At 40.7% G+C, this 15,357-nt stretch overlaps 1 long non-coding RNA gene across 1 annotated transcript in view; it reads right to left on the bottom strand.

The window, feature by feature from the left end:
• Positions 1–11,437, bottom strand: part of LOC125888947 (uncharacterized) — a 36,931-nt gene extending 25,494 nt beyond the window's left edge. Inside the window, exon 1 of the long non-coding RNA XR_007449383.1 lies at positions 11,259–11,437. This is a non-coding gene — a long non-coding RNA (uncharacterized LOC125888947). The remainder of the gene's footprint in view (positions 1–11,258) is intronic.
• Positions 11,438–15,357: the final 3,920 nt, after the last annotated feature.

Below are 15,357 nucleotides of genomic sequence, written 5' to 3'. Positions count from 1 at the left end.
ACACTGCTGAATACAAACCTGTATTCTGCTGAACGCAGGTTTGCAGTGAAGTTTCATAAAAGATATGTATTTCTTCAGGAGACTGTGTGGGCTTCCCTGCTGAGTCTTTCATTATTTGTTTTTGATTTATTTCCGTTTGATGTGCCTGATATTTCTTAGATTTATTACTGCACTCAAACACTTCATGTCTACTGAAAATTGACTGTACTTCAAAATAAAGTGTGTTGACACCAGGGGCAATTGCTCTGAGACAACAAGGGAAGCTGAACTTCCCCTAGAATTTCATAGAAGAAATGGTCAAATATGTACTATTGAATTAACATTAAAATAAAAATTTACATTGCATTAAATGTGCACTAGGATGCATTTAACATCATGACTATGATGTTCAAACGTCTGTTTATCAACAGTTTTGAAACGTGACCTCCCTGTCATACATTCTTGTGTCAGCACAGTGGATGCGGAGCCTCCAAGCATTCCTATGAGACAGCGCTGAGCAGGTTTTTTTCATGCAGCAAAGCGAGACGGTCATTGGATAAATGCGACAAAAACTTTCCTTTCCTTGGAGGCTCAGCTTCCCTGGGACCTAATGGAGCGGTAGACGGGAGACGACGCTCAGTGTATGCATGATGATTGGAGGAACTGTCTAAAAGGCTGAACCTCTTTGTGACTGACAGCGCTTTTTCACCATTCGTAAACCCATCTGAAAATCTTTGAGGTGTGTTTTGCTGTGGTTCTATGGCATAAGTGTGGTTGAAAAACGGCTTCAATTAAATGTTCCTTTCGTAAGTTACTGCCTCGCTACAATATGACAAATTTTATGATGTAAACTTAAAGTGAGCTTCCCCTGTTTGAAAGACCAGCAGCCGCCATGATTGACACATTTGCGAGTCACTTGTGGTCCATTCAGAATGGATCTGCAACCAACTTTCGGATCACGACCCACCAGTTGGGAACCACTGCTCAAGAGAATAATTTACTGGGGAGAATGAACACCTCCTTTTAATATTCCTATATGTCAAATGCAGGGTCTTGTAGGAGTGATGTGTTAAAGTGCCTTCTAATGATGGGTTTCTATTGGCTGTTTCAGCTCCTTATTAGTGACACAGGAGCATGGTCAGTCATAGGTGAATCTTTGAGTATGAGATATTTGATATTAATATGTTGCTGGTTCAGAATTCAATTCATGAATATGAGTGTTGAACTGGTGGGAAGAATGATTACTCTCTCTCCCTAATGAACTGAATTATGTGGCTTGTCAGGTACGTTTATTGCTTGTGTTTTATGGATCAATAACTGTATTAAAGTCACCTTCAGTTGGGCAGTTGCAGATGCTGGAGAAAAAGTTATAAAAAAAGGATGGGACATCTGTGTTTGCGCCATAAATATGCACCATATCTGCATCTTTTCAGCATTTGCAACTGTGTCGTTACAGACAAATGAGATATTTTTGTTGAATACGATAGATACATGTCTTTGTTTTATGCTGTAAAATTGTCCCTCATGCTGTCAGTTCATTACCTTTTTTTTCATTGAGACAGAGGTGAGTTAGGATGTGAGATTGTTTATAGTATGATGCAGTGTTTTATTCTCCCTGCTGAGTGACTCTGTTTGTTCTTGACTGAATTCCAGGCTGTCATGTAGCACCTGGAAACCCTCTGTGCAGAACTCCCACCACAGAACTTCTGACATTGAGTCAGAAAAGTTAATTTTCAATGGATAATATGAAGATTTTGCTCACCTCTGTACAGCATGATGTTTTCAGATAGGTGGATGGAGATAGTTCCTAGCTGCTGAGTGAGTTATCCTTGACCTTGTTTTTGTGCAACAATGGATAAAAACACTTAGAAAAATACTTTTCTAGATTGTTTGTGTTGCTTGGTTGTGGAGGCCAAAGTCATTAATAGAAGAGTTTATTTTCATGGAAAAGGGAAGTGTTTTGGTCAAGCATTAGGAGGTTGCCACACTGAATCAAGCACTATGTGAGTTGCGTACAGTGTTGCCAGATCAAAAAATGTTCAACTATGGTACCAGATGCTTACAATTAAAACATTCTGAGGGAAATTGTTTAAACTTTTTGACAGCCTTTGCAATCTACCCTCGCTGACGTAGCACTGATGCGTGGAAGGGGGGATGAGTCCATGAGTCCATCAGTCTGTCACCTTTTGTAATAGCCTACTATTACAAAATTAAATTACAAGACATGATGTCTTGTAAGCCTGTTAATATTCTGCATGTAAACACTTCAGGCCATAAGCTAAGCTAGTTAAATAAATAAAAGAGGGCCAGTGATGCATTCAAAACAACTCGACTTGAACACAGCAGAACTTAGTGACAAAGTTCAAGCTTCAGAACAACAGCCGTGTTCATGAATCATGAATCATCTGTTTATGTTGGGAAATACATTAAAATAAGAGTGCGGACTAACTGTAAGTGTCACAGAATGGTCAAATTATTGCCTTTTTACAGTTTTCATCATAAAACTGGCAACACAGGTTACGTACAACGGTGCCCAGACCAATCAGTAGGGGTCACTATGGCAGCAACGAAGCAACACATTCTCACTCCGACCTCATCACATATTGATGTTTGGTCATGGACTTTCCACAACCACATACCATAGGTTGATGTTCTGGGACACAGTGTCAAGTTCTGCCTGTTAGATGCATTGTCTTCTTTCAAGATACACTAATGTATTCACAGGGAATTTACCGTTTACAGACAGTCTATTTCAAAATAAACACACTACGTCAGTACAACAACGTGAATCAACTTTATTTTTTCTTCAACAACAAACACACATAGTTACGTTTAGCCAACACAAAAACACGTGGTTGGGTTCAGGAAAAAAGAACAGGGTTTGGCTTTAAAATCTTACAGGTTGCCTGGGTTAAGGCCTCTCTCCTGGCTGTTAGTTGGATCCATCCACCATCCCTCCTGCCCACCCTACTTGGACTTTCGCCGCCTTAACTTTTGTTCTCGTCCTGCTGGGTTTTCCCCTGATGCCGCCAGCTGCCGTTAACTATAACTATGCCGACACTGAAGGTGTCAGTCAGTGTCAGTATCAGCGTCAGTGTTTGAAGCCGCAAGTCACTGCCCAAGCGCCAGATTTTGACAGCTTCAGCGTGAGAGTGGGTTTAACACACACATGAGCCCTCACTGGTTCCCCCCAATTATGACAAGTCAACTCAGACAAATCAATCAATCAATCGATCAATTTTATTTATACAGCCCAGTATCACAAATAACAATTTGCCTCAGAGGGCTTTACAGCATACCAGCATACAACATCCCTCTGTCATTTGAAACCTCACAGCGGATAAGGAAAAAGGAGGGAGGTGGTGGAGGTGTTTCACCTCTGCATTATTTTGGACTCCAGTGTTGTCTGCATTGTGTTAGTATGAAGAGGCCCAGACTGGGGATATCTTTGGAGGTGATCTCCATTAAATCCTGACAGTAAGTGGCAAAAACAAAATCCTCCATCAAACACAACCATACAAACTCGAGCCCCTACACAACTTAAGTGACACAGGAATATCTTAACCTAAAATTAATTTTTAAACAGCTTAACAGGGCTAAAACACGGAAATTACTACAAGAGCAATGCTGCTCACCTCTCCCAGGGAGCACAACAGCAAAAGGGGAGAGGTAAGGTGAGAGACACCCCTTTATAGGTGGGATACCCCCAAAGGTAAACGTAGGGGTACAGAAACTGAGTATGAAATGTTCCACATATTGACTATGGAGGCATGGACGTTGGAACTATTATCTGAGGGGGGGGCGGGATTTTTGTTGGGAGGGGCGGGGGAAGTACGCACACTTACCAATGATTAAGGATTTGATTTGAAGTTATTTTATAATAACATGCAGTTATAAGAGAACTAGAATGGATGAACACGGCATCTTTACTGTTAAGAAAATGAAACTTTGACAACTAAATCAAGCCATTTAAGGAACACAACATTATTTGTAACCTTGTATGAAAAAAAGAAAAGTCTGCGCTCCTGACTCAGGGCTTTCATGCATTTCCAAAAGTGGACCTTCTCTCAGCTGACCTACTGATGAAGATTTTAAGCAGGGTCGAGACATCGCTTTCATCCATGAGGTCATAAGCGTTCATAATGGCCAGATGTGTTAGTCTCTCCTGCGTCATGGTGTTGCGCAGCCAGGTTTTCAGAATGCGCAAGGCTGAGAAAGAGCGCTCGGATGCCGCAACAGATATGGGCAGGGCCAGACAGAGCTTAATGAGCTTCTCCACCTCCGACAGCATGGAGCGGGTTTGGGGCTGCAAGGTTTGCAGGATGGACACAACATCCTGGATGCCAAGGCTACTGTATGTAGTCAGGCAGGCTGCATATCACATCAAAAACATAGATCTATGCATTAATGATATGAAAGAGATAAATGTAAGTCAGACAAATTGAGTTTAAATTCAGATTCTTTATTTTTTTAAAGCGTAATGCAGTGGGTAGGGAGGCTGGGGTGTGGGGGTGCGGATGGGAGGGGCTGCGGCCGCACCCCCCGCACCCCTAGTTCCGATGTCTATGTATGTAGGCCTAAAACGCGATTAGCCAATCACAGTGTCTATAGCCATTCTCATACACTCGGACATTCTCTGCCTGGACGTTCATTGAAATGCATTACAGAAAGTCAGTTTTGTTCGGTTTTATGAGCTTTTGAAGAGATTTGAAGTTTAAAAAATGGTCAAACGGTGTGCATGGGGTACATGCAACTCCAACACGAGGTATCCTGAGTGGCTGGGCGACGAGGTGTGTTTTTTACCCTTTCCTAAACCACATCTCAACCGAGAAAAGTGTCTCCTTTGGATAAAGTTTTGTGGTAACATTAGACCACAATATCAGCTCAATGTGAATAAGATTAACAATGATGTCTACATCTGTTTTAAGGTAAGTCAACATTGTGTTTGAGGCAACATACTGTCACTTTGCTGGAAAGAAATATAAAGTTATCTTTAACATCTCTAGCTAACGTTAGCTAAAGTTAGCCTGACGTTAGCTTTTAGCTGCGTTGTTCATCATGTCACCTTGTTTGCTGGGAGTTCATTAGCCTATTTTGTTCTAGTTTTGTACTTTGGTGATCGTACATCATTGTTAGCTGTTGTCCAAAGGGCTCCAGTTAAGCTAACGTTAACTTCTGGAGCTCAGCTTCATTAACTTATCTGTAATGGCAGAGATAACAAAGGTTGGCAAACGTTATGCTGAATGATTCAATGTAAATACTGTAGCACCAAACTAACGGAGAGACACTCTTGGTAAAGATGGTAAAAAGGCTGTTATCCTTTTCTCATATTCTGAGCCAAAAACCTTAACTTGAGTGGCACTTTAACTTGTTGTCTTTGATGGTGACGGCAATGAGATGCGGTTCACAAACGTACGCTGTGACCTGTAAATTTTGGCTTGTAATTTAAGCTTTTCATCTACCTTCTCAACAATAAAATGATGAATATATCCCTCCACTGCGCATTTTAGGCCCTTTTGGTTACTTCTCAATGACATCTGATCGTTATGTCCCCAAAAATCATCAATTGCCTCCTGCAAAATGTCATGTACTGTGACACCTGCCATAGCGCCGGTCACTGAATGTTGATAGTTTGTCTGAGTGAGTGGAGGGGGGCGTGGCTTAGCCATAGGTTTATAGAGTGTGCCAGGGCTGACGTCAAAACCCGGAAGTTTAGCATCGCGCTGGTTCCCGGAAGAGAAAGTGAATGTGATTTTTGCATTGCGTTTTGGATTATGTCAGAAAATCTCTGTGGCTAACACAAGTTTATGATACTTACAGGTTTTGTTCAGCGAGATAATCTTCACATATGAACACCTTTCATACTGCATTTGAAGCTTAAATGCGATCGCCAGAAGTAAAAAGCTAACGTTAGGCTTTAACGGACTACATGACTATTCCACAGTCGCGTGACTCCTGACGTCACCGCCACTAAGCTTTCAACTGATTTCGGCCGCTTCATTTTAAAAACATTGTATAATGGGGAAATCGGACTGTTTAAGCTAAATAAGAAGCTGTAATGGTGGACTGCCAGCACTCTCGCCTGTTCGGGGGTGATGATGTTTAATGTCCCCGACAGGGTTTGTAGTCGTATTGAGCAACTTGTTAGCAACCGCCTTTTTTATGACACGTAAAAGCTTCAAAATTCACAAGTAGGGTATTTACTGATGTGTTTTATGTCGTAGAACAAAACCTGAAACTCGCTTAAGTTAACCATATTTCATCTGTGTTTACAGGCTAAATGCTCACTGAAGCCTGAGCACCCGCGGGCGTCACGTCCTGCGCATGCACAAACTCGCTATGAGCTACACTGAGCATTTAGCCTGTAAACAGACATGAAATGCCGTCTTCTCCACATAATAATGTACACCGCGGCTTCCAGACATATCGAACACGGCTCAGAAGAGGTTTGGAGCATTTTGAAGGATTTTTGGGGATACTTTTATTCGGTTTTGCCAGAGGTCCCCATAAATGTCCGTTGTTTGGAGCAATACAGAAAGCTGGCTCCCCGTGGGACTCCAGCAATGCACCGAGCTGCACAAAACTGTTCCTGACAACTTACCAGCATGGGGGTGAGTAGATAATGCCTGAATTTTCATTTTTCAGTGACCTATTCCTTTAAGAGATGTTCAATTTAAAGACTTCCTCATAATTCTAAAACATTACAGGTACTGTACCTGCCATTGGCACTGGTGCGCCAGAATTTTAGACTTCTGGCTGCTAAGAGGTCAACAGTGAGACTGATGCAGCGCTTCCACAACCTGGCAGGCTTCATCCACTACCTTGGCCGTAATTATGTGGAGGACGGCTGCCAGTTTCCACCGGCGTTGTGGAACGTGTATGAGAGGACCACAGACAACAGGACCAACAATTTTGTTGAAGGTATAAACAAAGAGCATGGATACCAAGAGGCGAAGGTCCGTTGAATTTTTGACAACAGCCACTAGGGGCGCTGCGGTAGCGCTGCCGCCATTTTGGCAGAGGTGGAAAGAGTACTGAAAATTTGTACTCAATTACAAGTACTGTCATTGCTTAAATTGTACTCAGTTACAAGTAAAAGTACTGGTGTTTAAAAAATACTTAAGTAAAAGTACAAAGTACTCTTCTCAAAAACTACTCAGAATATTAATTACTTTTAACCGATGGATGTTTTATTGTGTCGTCAATAGCAGGGATTCCATTCGATTCACCTGTATATAATATTAAAAACAGCTCACCTCATACAATAAAATTACTGCAATGATATGCCTATTATGAGGCAAGAGTGTAAACACATGGCACACACATGAATACAAGGGGCTCACTGACTCCACAAGAGTCACAGCTTTCCAGTCAGCCCCAATTTATCCAACTGTAATACTGTTTAAGGACCCCAACATGCAGGAATAATAAAATAGAATAGACGAAATTACATAAATACCACACGCAAAATAACTGCGTGGGTCTTGCACAAAACTGCAAGGGATTGGAGTGAAGTGGATGTATATGTGTGTATATATATATACATCCACTTCACTCCAATCCCTTGCAGTTTTGTGCAAGACCCACGCAGTTATTTTGCGTGTGGTATTTATGTAATGTATGTATATACATATAGCCGCTTGGACCATTTATATCAGAATTGATTACTGCTTTAACATTAAAATATATCATATTAAAATGGCCTACATATTATTAGTATTATTACTGTCCCCTTACTGTACAAACTGTAAATAAATCTTTATTTATTATCTTATCTTTATTAAATTAATCTTCCCCTAAGTGGATGTAATATGTAACGATGCCATCTTGGCCGTTTTTCTTCGTTTTTTCTTTTTAAAGTCTATATTTTGCTTTAAAAAAACGTGAAAAAGCAGCTGTGACCAAGCTATCACAAGGTGAGTAGCACTGTAAGCATAATTAATAGTGATTTACTTCAGTTTGTCTGTGTGTTTTTGTATGCAAGCGGGTCTGCTGTGATCTGCTGACAGTCAAAAATGGCGGCGGTAGGACGAAACCATGGGTGAGTCTGTTGCTATGGGGCGTTTTGAAAAATGAAGATTAAACATTTTATCATAGGTAGGCAGGGAAATTTGTAGTAATAGTTGTAAAATAAATGTAAAATAAATAAATAGAATATAAAATAAAATACAATAAAAACACCACACATAATTTAAAACATTTTCATACATGAAATAGCCTAAATGTGATATAAATCTAATGTTTATTTTCAACATAATATGAATAAAAACAATTAGATGATTGAAACCAAATTAATTTTTCGCATATAAAAAGGTTGGGAACCACTGCCTTAGACAGTGACACAATGTGCCAAGGCTATAGGTGTTTGTCTTTGATCATTGCGTGTTTGCTTTTGTGTCACCCAGAGTTTCACCTTTTCATTAAATGTAATCAACTCAGTTTGTGTTTTGATTTCTATTGGGCATTCAAGAGAAGATTTCCTTTCATTGAGAGGATGACTGTCTGAAAGTATTATTAGTCATTATCAATGTTTTTATTTCTGTTTTAGCTTTTCACCGCAGGTGGAACAATACCCTCCACAGGCTTCATCCAAGCCTGTGGATTTTTTTGAGGCACCTCAAAGATGAGCAGTGTCTTGTGGAGGTTGCCATCACAGCTGCCCAACAAGAACAAGCTCCTCCAACACAGAGGAGAAAGTGACGACGGTTGGAGGAAAAGATGGCACGTCTCAAGAGAGACTACAATCAAGGGGTCAGAAATATCCAGGAGTACTGGGATGCAGTGCTGCATTCCCTACACAATTTTTTATGAGTGGGATTGGAGGTAGGAGAGAGGATAAGGGATGAGAGAGGAGGAGGAGGGAGGCAGGAGGGGAGGGAGAGAGAGGGGGGGAGTGTGGAGGAGGGAGAGAGGGGCAGGGTGGAGAGGAAGGAGGAAAGAGAGGAGGACAGAGGAGAGAGAGGAGTAGGGAGGAGAGAGGAGGAGGAGGGAGAGAGAGAGAGGGGGGAAGTCTGGAGGAGGGAAAGAGGGGCAGGGTGGAGAGGAGGGAGGAAAGACAGGAGGAGGGAGGAGGGGAGGGAGAGAGAGGGGGGGTGTGGAGGAAGAAGAAAACAGAAGGAGGGATAATTTGACAATTTAAAAAAAAAAGAAAAAAGTTGTAAGTTCAATTAAAGTTCATGTTTCAATTGCTGCAATATTTTGTCACGTGATCATTAGAAATGCTGTCTCCAATCGCATCTTGGCCAGGGACAAAGCATTGTTTTTGATTCTTGCATATTCTTTCTACTGCTGTCAATTGTTTTTCTGTAATTAATCAACCAAATTAACTGCTTTTGTCAGAAAAGGCCCTCAGATTAAAATAATCACAGTATCACGGCGATACCGCAGTGGCTTTACTTTATGAAGTTATCAAAAAAAACTCTGCACTTCACGGCTGGATTAAAAACTTTCTGGAAAGGTTATAATCGCTCAGTTTTGAACAACCAATACGTAAACTACTGAGCACAATTTAACCCATTAAGTTCCGTCACGTGGTTTTAGAGATATTCTGCAAAATATGAAAGCTACCGCTCTGAGTTCTGAGGGTTAACTGACTTTTTATTATTTTAAAAACCAATCTTGCTGTCGGGAATTAGGCTATGCGGCACTACAGTATTAGTCTGAGTGGGTGGAAGTTCGCTGCAAAGATCAGCCTCTCATTGGGCGGAACGAGCCACCCGCTGAAGTCCCGCCCTACCACCTCCGGTTGCAGTTTTCAACACGTCCTTTACTAACTTTTGCTGTGTTTGATCTTGCGGGGATGTAGCCATTTTTCTGCCATGGTTCGCGTCCTGTAGGCGATATTTTTGTGGGCATGTTACACCAAAACCTGTTTCCCCCCGGCAATATTTTTGCAAGCGCACCGTTGCTGTGGCACCACACAGAACAATTGTGATTGGTTCAAATAAATACAAGCAGCCGGGGCATTTTTTCCTCCAATCTTAAAGTGAGAGTCGGCCCAGCCAGACCTTTCTTTTCTTGAGAAAGGTCTGGTGAGCGAGACTACTACAGTATAAACTCTCAATAAATCAGATTGCTGGTTGCATAATATGTAACAGTCTGTAGATACGGTGCATGCCTTTCACTCCCGCGGCTGAAATGGAGGTGAACGGTTAGAATGGACAGTCGGACTTATGGGACCCCCCCATTAGTACGAACAGGTCGGACTGTTTGAACTAATGGGACATCGAACTAATGGGAGGTCGGACCAATGACACGGACCCCCTTATTTGAGGCATTTTACCAAAATCCCATTCAAAAAACGTATTGACTTTTAGACGAGAGAACCGGAAGTGCTAAAAGCGCAAACGGAGTTCCGGGTTTACTGGCACACTCTATTGAGTCAGATAATAACAACTGAAACAAATTTTGTGTGCAAGTTAATATTAAAAATGTATATTTGACTGTGTTACACATGTTTCTGCTGCAGAATTCACCCTGTAACATTTGGAATAGTTTACCCACCATCTAAAAACAAAAACAAAACATAAAAAAATAATTTAAAATATAAACTGTTCAGTTAATAATACATATCATTTCAACTCCCACCTGCAAATATTCTGTTTATTTACCGAGACATGAGTTTGGCTTATCCCGAGCTTCTCTTTGAAGAACCCAAACTCTTTGAACTGCCATGTTACTTTGCCTGTCTTGTCTGTGCGGTAATCTCGCTGAGTTAAAAGTGAGAGAAAGAGACAGCCAGGGAGTGATTGTATGGCAGGAAGATAGAACAAATAACAAACTCTCACTTTATAATTCCACATCTAGTTCACAGAATCTAAAAGAGGCCCTTAGTTTTTTGGGAACATGATGATCTGGATTCTCTTGTCTCTCTGTTCAGCCTCATTGTGTCATATCTTGGCTTTCACACAACCCTTCATGGCCATGTCCCAACAAACCAGATTATGGAAAAGATTAAGCAACATTTTTGACAGTTCTAATGAAATCTGATAAGTGGATATGTTATGCTTGTTTTTCTGTTTGGGAAATGGGAACGAAAATGGAAACAAACAAAACATTCTCTAAAAAAAAAACAAAAAAACGAAATGATAGGTAAAATATTTTGATCTAAATACACAGAAAACATGAAACAAAACTTCTGCATGCGATTGCAAACGCTGTGGTTACAGTACATGTACGTCAACACTATAATATGTGTTTAAATAGACAGCCTGGTGGGAGTTCAAGTTAGTTTTCTGAAGTGACAGAAGATGGATGTGTTTTGTTTTCTGTGTACTTACGTGTGTGTGTCTCTGTGTGTGGTGTGTGTCAGAAAACAAGTAAATCCAAGGTAGCCAGAGATGCGTCACTCCATCCTGAGAGCCTGGAGGGTCGTTTTTAGAAATAACAGACTGGTGAGTGTAGGAGGGTTCTCTCACTTTTCCTTTCTTTTCCCCTCTCACATCTTTTTCTTTCTTACTTTCCGTGTCTTTCTTTCTGACCACAGGCCCTCCTCTCACTTCCTCCCACTTGCATTTAAGAGGGAAAGCATCTTAAGAGAAGCTGTCTTCCTTTTCAGACCCGTAATCCCTTGTCTATTCATCTTCTTTTCTCCCATCCTCTCTCTTTCACCAGACACTGAAATGTCAAACACATGATTATCTGCCTTTCTCTCCCTTATCCCTCCCAGCTGCCCTTCTCTTCCATCTTTCTCTTCTCTCCACCCTCTCGTCAGTGCTCTGGTTAGTACATCTCCGATGGACCCTTAATCAAACCCATAAAAAGCAACTTTATCTGGGTTTCCTAATATTAATTAAGTGTTGGTCGACTCGACAAATGTTAATTGGAGTTTATCCAAATATACAGCAGATATGGTTTTAAAGTGGGTGTTGAAAACTAGGCCAGACAAATTTAAACACTGGCATTACATCGATGCAGTTTTTACACTCCTGAAATTAAACTACATTGATTTTGCTGCTTGTAAACAAAGAAAACTAACGATTCTTTATGCAAGTGGTCTCAATAGTAATGACCTGCATACAATGATATACTGAGGGCAAAGCCACTGGCTACACGGCTAAAGAGTGAAAAGTAAGTAAGATTAAATATCTCAAATCAAGGCATAATATTGTTTACTGTCTGACAAGATTTTTTATGTTGAAGCATTTTGCTTATTTGTCCTTAATTAACTAAATAAGATACTAAAACTCATTACTGAGAAACTTAATGCCTGAAACTAGAATTAACAGAATTATAAAGCTGCTGGATCAATACTGACAACTGCAAAACTACTTTGTTGATGTCAGAATTTCATATTTTAAGTATCTCATCCTAAAACAGATTATGACCAAATGGAATTCACTGTTTTACTGTTAGTCTTACATCACAGCACAGCATTCGGCCGAATAATACCTATCGACAAAGTACAGTACAGAACAAAGACACTTTTTTTATCTGAGGAACGCACGATGAGTCATTTGAACTGTTGTACAATTCTATATTTTTTGGAAACAAAAATATCTAGTCTCAAAGAACACACAGATACCTTAAAGCTAGTGCAGCTACACTAAAACCAAGTACATTTGCCTGGATACAAAGAAGGAATTTCTCAATATGAAGGAAAATGTGCTTAAATTTAAGAAATTCTAGTCTCTATATATTTAGAAATTATAAACCAGTACAGCTAAAAACAAGTAGATTTGTTATTGTACAACACAGTGACCACTTGGCAATGGTGACCTGTGATCAGAGGACCTCCATTGGCTGCCCTTGGCTGGTGTTCAGGTGGGGTCTGAAGACTCTTTCCCTGCTTCCCCCTGGGCCAGCTCATTCTCATTTCAAACTCATCAAATACCATTGCTTTGTCAGTGATTGCGGCATCAGACACAGATGCAAAAAAAGCACCTTTCATAGCAGTATGATACGCCACTGGCTGGCGGGACTGTGTAAGACTGCTGGACGGTTACCGTTTGAAACACTGCTGGACAGCATCAGTTTGAAACACCACCAGATGGTGTCAGTTTAAAGTGCTGCAATAATAACGTAATGCAAGGAACTGGCAAGCCTGTGTGAGATAGAATCATATATTTCCTGTGAGAATGAACATGTATTTTAAAAAGACACAATGCATGTAACAAGCATAAATTGACACAACATCCAGGAACGTCAACAACAGACGCAGGAGGCTACCTAGTGGCCACTGACAAAGCGGCAATATTTGAGGAACTGGGATGAGAATGCATTGCCCATGTTGGCTGCTTGATAAGGTTACCAAAGCAAGATCCCCTGCTGACAACAGAGCCTGCCGTAGAGTTACAGTTCCCACACATCAAGGTGAACTTTCTCAATACGTGGCGGGCCTCCAGCAAACATGATGTTTCTAAAACATCACCATTGTGTTGCTTTGTCCAACCGCTCCTAACAGCATGGACTGCAAACCCCGACACATGGTCAGACATGTCTCCGAGGACTACTTCGATGGTCCTGTCAGTAACAATAGCTGGTCGAATCCCGACTTTGGAAAGTAGGGATGCACCGAAATGAAAATTTGTGGCCGAAGCCGAATAATATTAAACGCTTGGCCGAATACCGAGTACCGAATACCGAATATCATTGTTTAGTTTTTCATTAGTTTTTGCAGATGAACCCCCTCCAGATTAGTGTTGTCACGGTACAAATATTGGGACCCACTGTGTGATACCAATGAAAATATCATGGTTCTGAGTAGTATCACGATTTCACAGTGAAAATGAGGCAGATGTGCCTTTTGTCATTTATGAAAAGATAAATCACTTTTCTATAATACATCAATGATATTTCAATGGAATAAATTACTTATTGACTTATTCATACTTCAAAAACAGCATCAATAAGTGATTAACATAGGGGGGATCAAAATAAAATAAATAAATAAAATAAAAATCAACCAGCCACCCTCCTCCCCTGACAGTCCCTTGATAAGTAATGAAGAGGATATTATTGGAACCGACTTCTCCGTTGCCCGGCAAGCCGATGGCCGCCGTATTTGACAGGAATAGATTAACATTACCGTCTGTGTCTGTGACCTCCGTTCAACCCACAATTGGTGGGATTGATTGCATTATCAAAACACGCCGCTATTATTCGGCCTTGCTTTTAACTTATTCCACCGAATACCGAATTTGTGTTTTTTTTGCAATATTCGGCCGAATATATTTGGTTACAGAATATTTGGTGCATCCCTATTGGAAAGCCAGCTGGTTTAAGCCCAGTTGGGCTACAAAGAGATTCTCATTAAAATTTACATCAAAATAGACCTCATCAAGGCAAACCCTATCACTGCTGATAATAGTTTAAAAACAACAACAAAAACAAAACATGTCTTTGTATCTAGACAAATGTACTTGTTTCAAGTGTAGCTGTCGTGGTTTTTATGTCCCTAGAAAACAAACAAACAAACAAAAATAAAAGGATTGAAATATATGTTTGCTTTATTGTTAGGCCAATATCTACTTTGGACACACAGACAAAAGGATCACAATGTGCTCCTATGTAATTCTAAAAAAGCAAACAAAAACGTAGTTGTTGACCGAGTGGGGAAGGGGCCCCTTGGACTCCGAGGCCCCCCCACCTCGCAGGGGGTGCGGGGGTATACTTTATGGGCGTGCATTTGCTAAATTAAGCACATTTTCCTCCATATAGAGAAAAAATGAATCTTTGGTTGTATTTAGACAAATTTTTAGTCTGGATGCAGTAGTTTTAAGATATCTGTGGGTTCTTTGAGACTAAATATTTGGACTTGTTTTTAAAACTTTTCTTTCATTTCATTGATTTTCCTTGTTTTTTTTAGAGCTGACATATTGCAGTGATATTTTGGCAAAACCACACGAAGCAAAAAACCTTAATAAACTTGAAAAAAATCATCCCTGACAAAATACCATGGCAGTGAATTTCAATCCAAACTCAGAATTGCATTTTTGCAATGTATCTTCTGGGTAACAACCACACTCAACAGCTGCACAGGGATCAGATAGTGAAGGTCTCTCAGTATCTGATGCACAGATAAGGTGGAAAAGTCATTAAACTGGCAGAAAAGAAGTTGGATGAGAATCAACAAAAATGCCTAAGTAGAGGAAGCAACCCAAATGGTTCGAGATGAGCTGTCCTTCATGGAAAGCGAGGCAGTGGGGAGCCGTTAGGGAGGAAACAGAAATGTCTACACCTACGAGAGATGAAAGTATTCTGCAGAGCTGCAGCGGTCCCACAAAGCTTTAGAGGAAGAGATAAAAGCTCTTGGCAACAAACTGAATGAATCTGATATTGCCACAGTAAATCCTACCCAGAACCTTTTACCAGCCAAGGTGCCTGAAGTGACTATTCGGAGGAAGTTCGACATCTATGCTCTACTGTATAGTTGAAGGT

This window comes from Epinephelus fuscoguttatus, linkage group LG5, assembly GCF_011397635.1.
Source record: "Epinephelus fuscoguttatus linkage group LG5, E.fuscoguttatus.final_Chr_v1".
Lineage (NCBI taxonomy): Eukaryota > Metazoa > Chordata > Actinopteri > Perciformes > Serranidae > Epinephelus > Epinephelus fuscoguttatus.
Note: the sequence above shows the minus strand (reverse complement) of the source record. Positions and strands in the feature narration are given on the sequence as shown.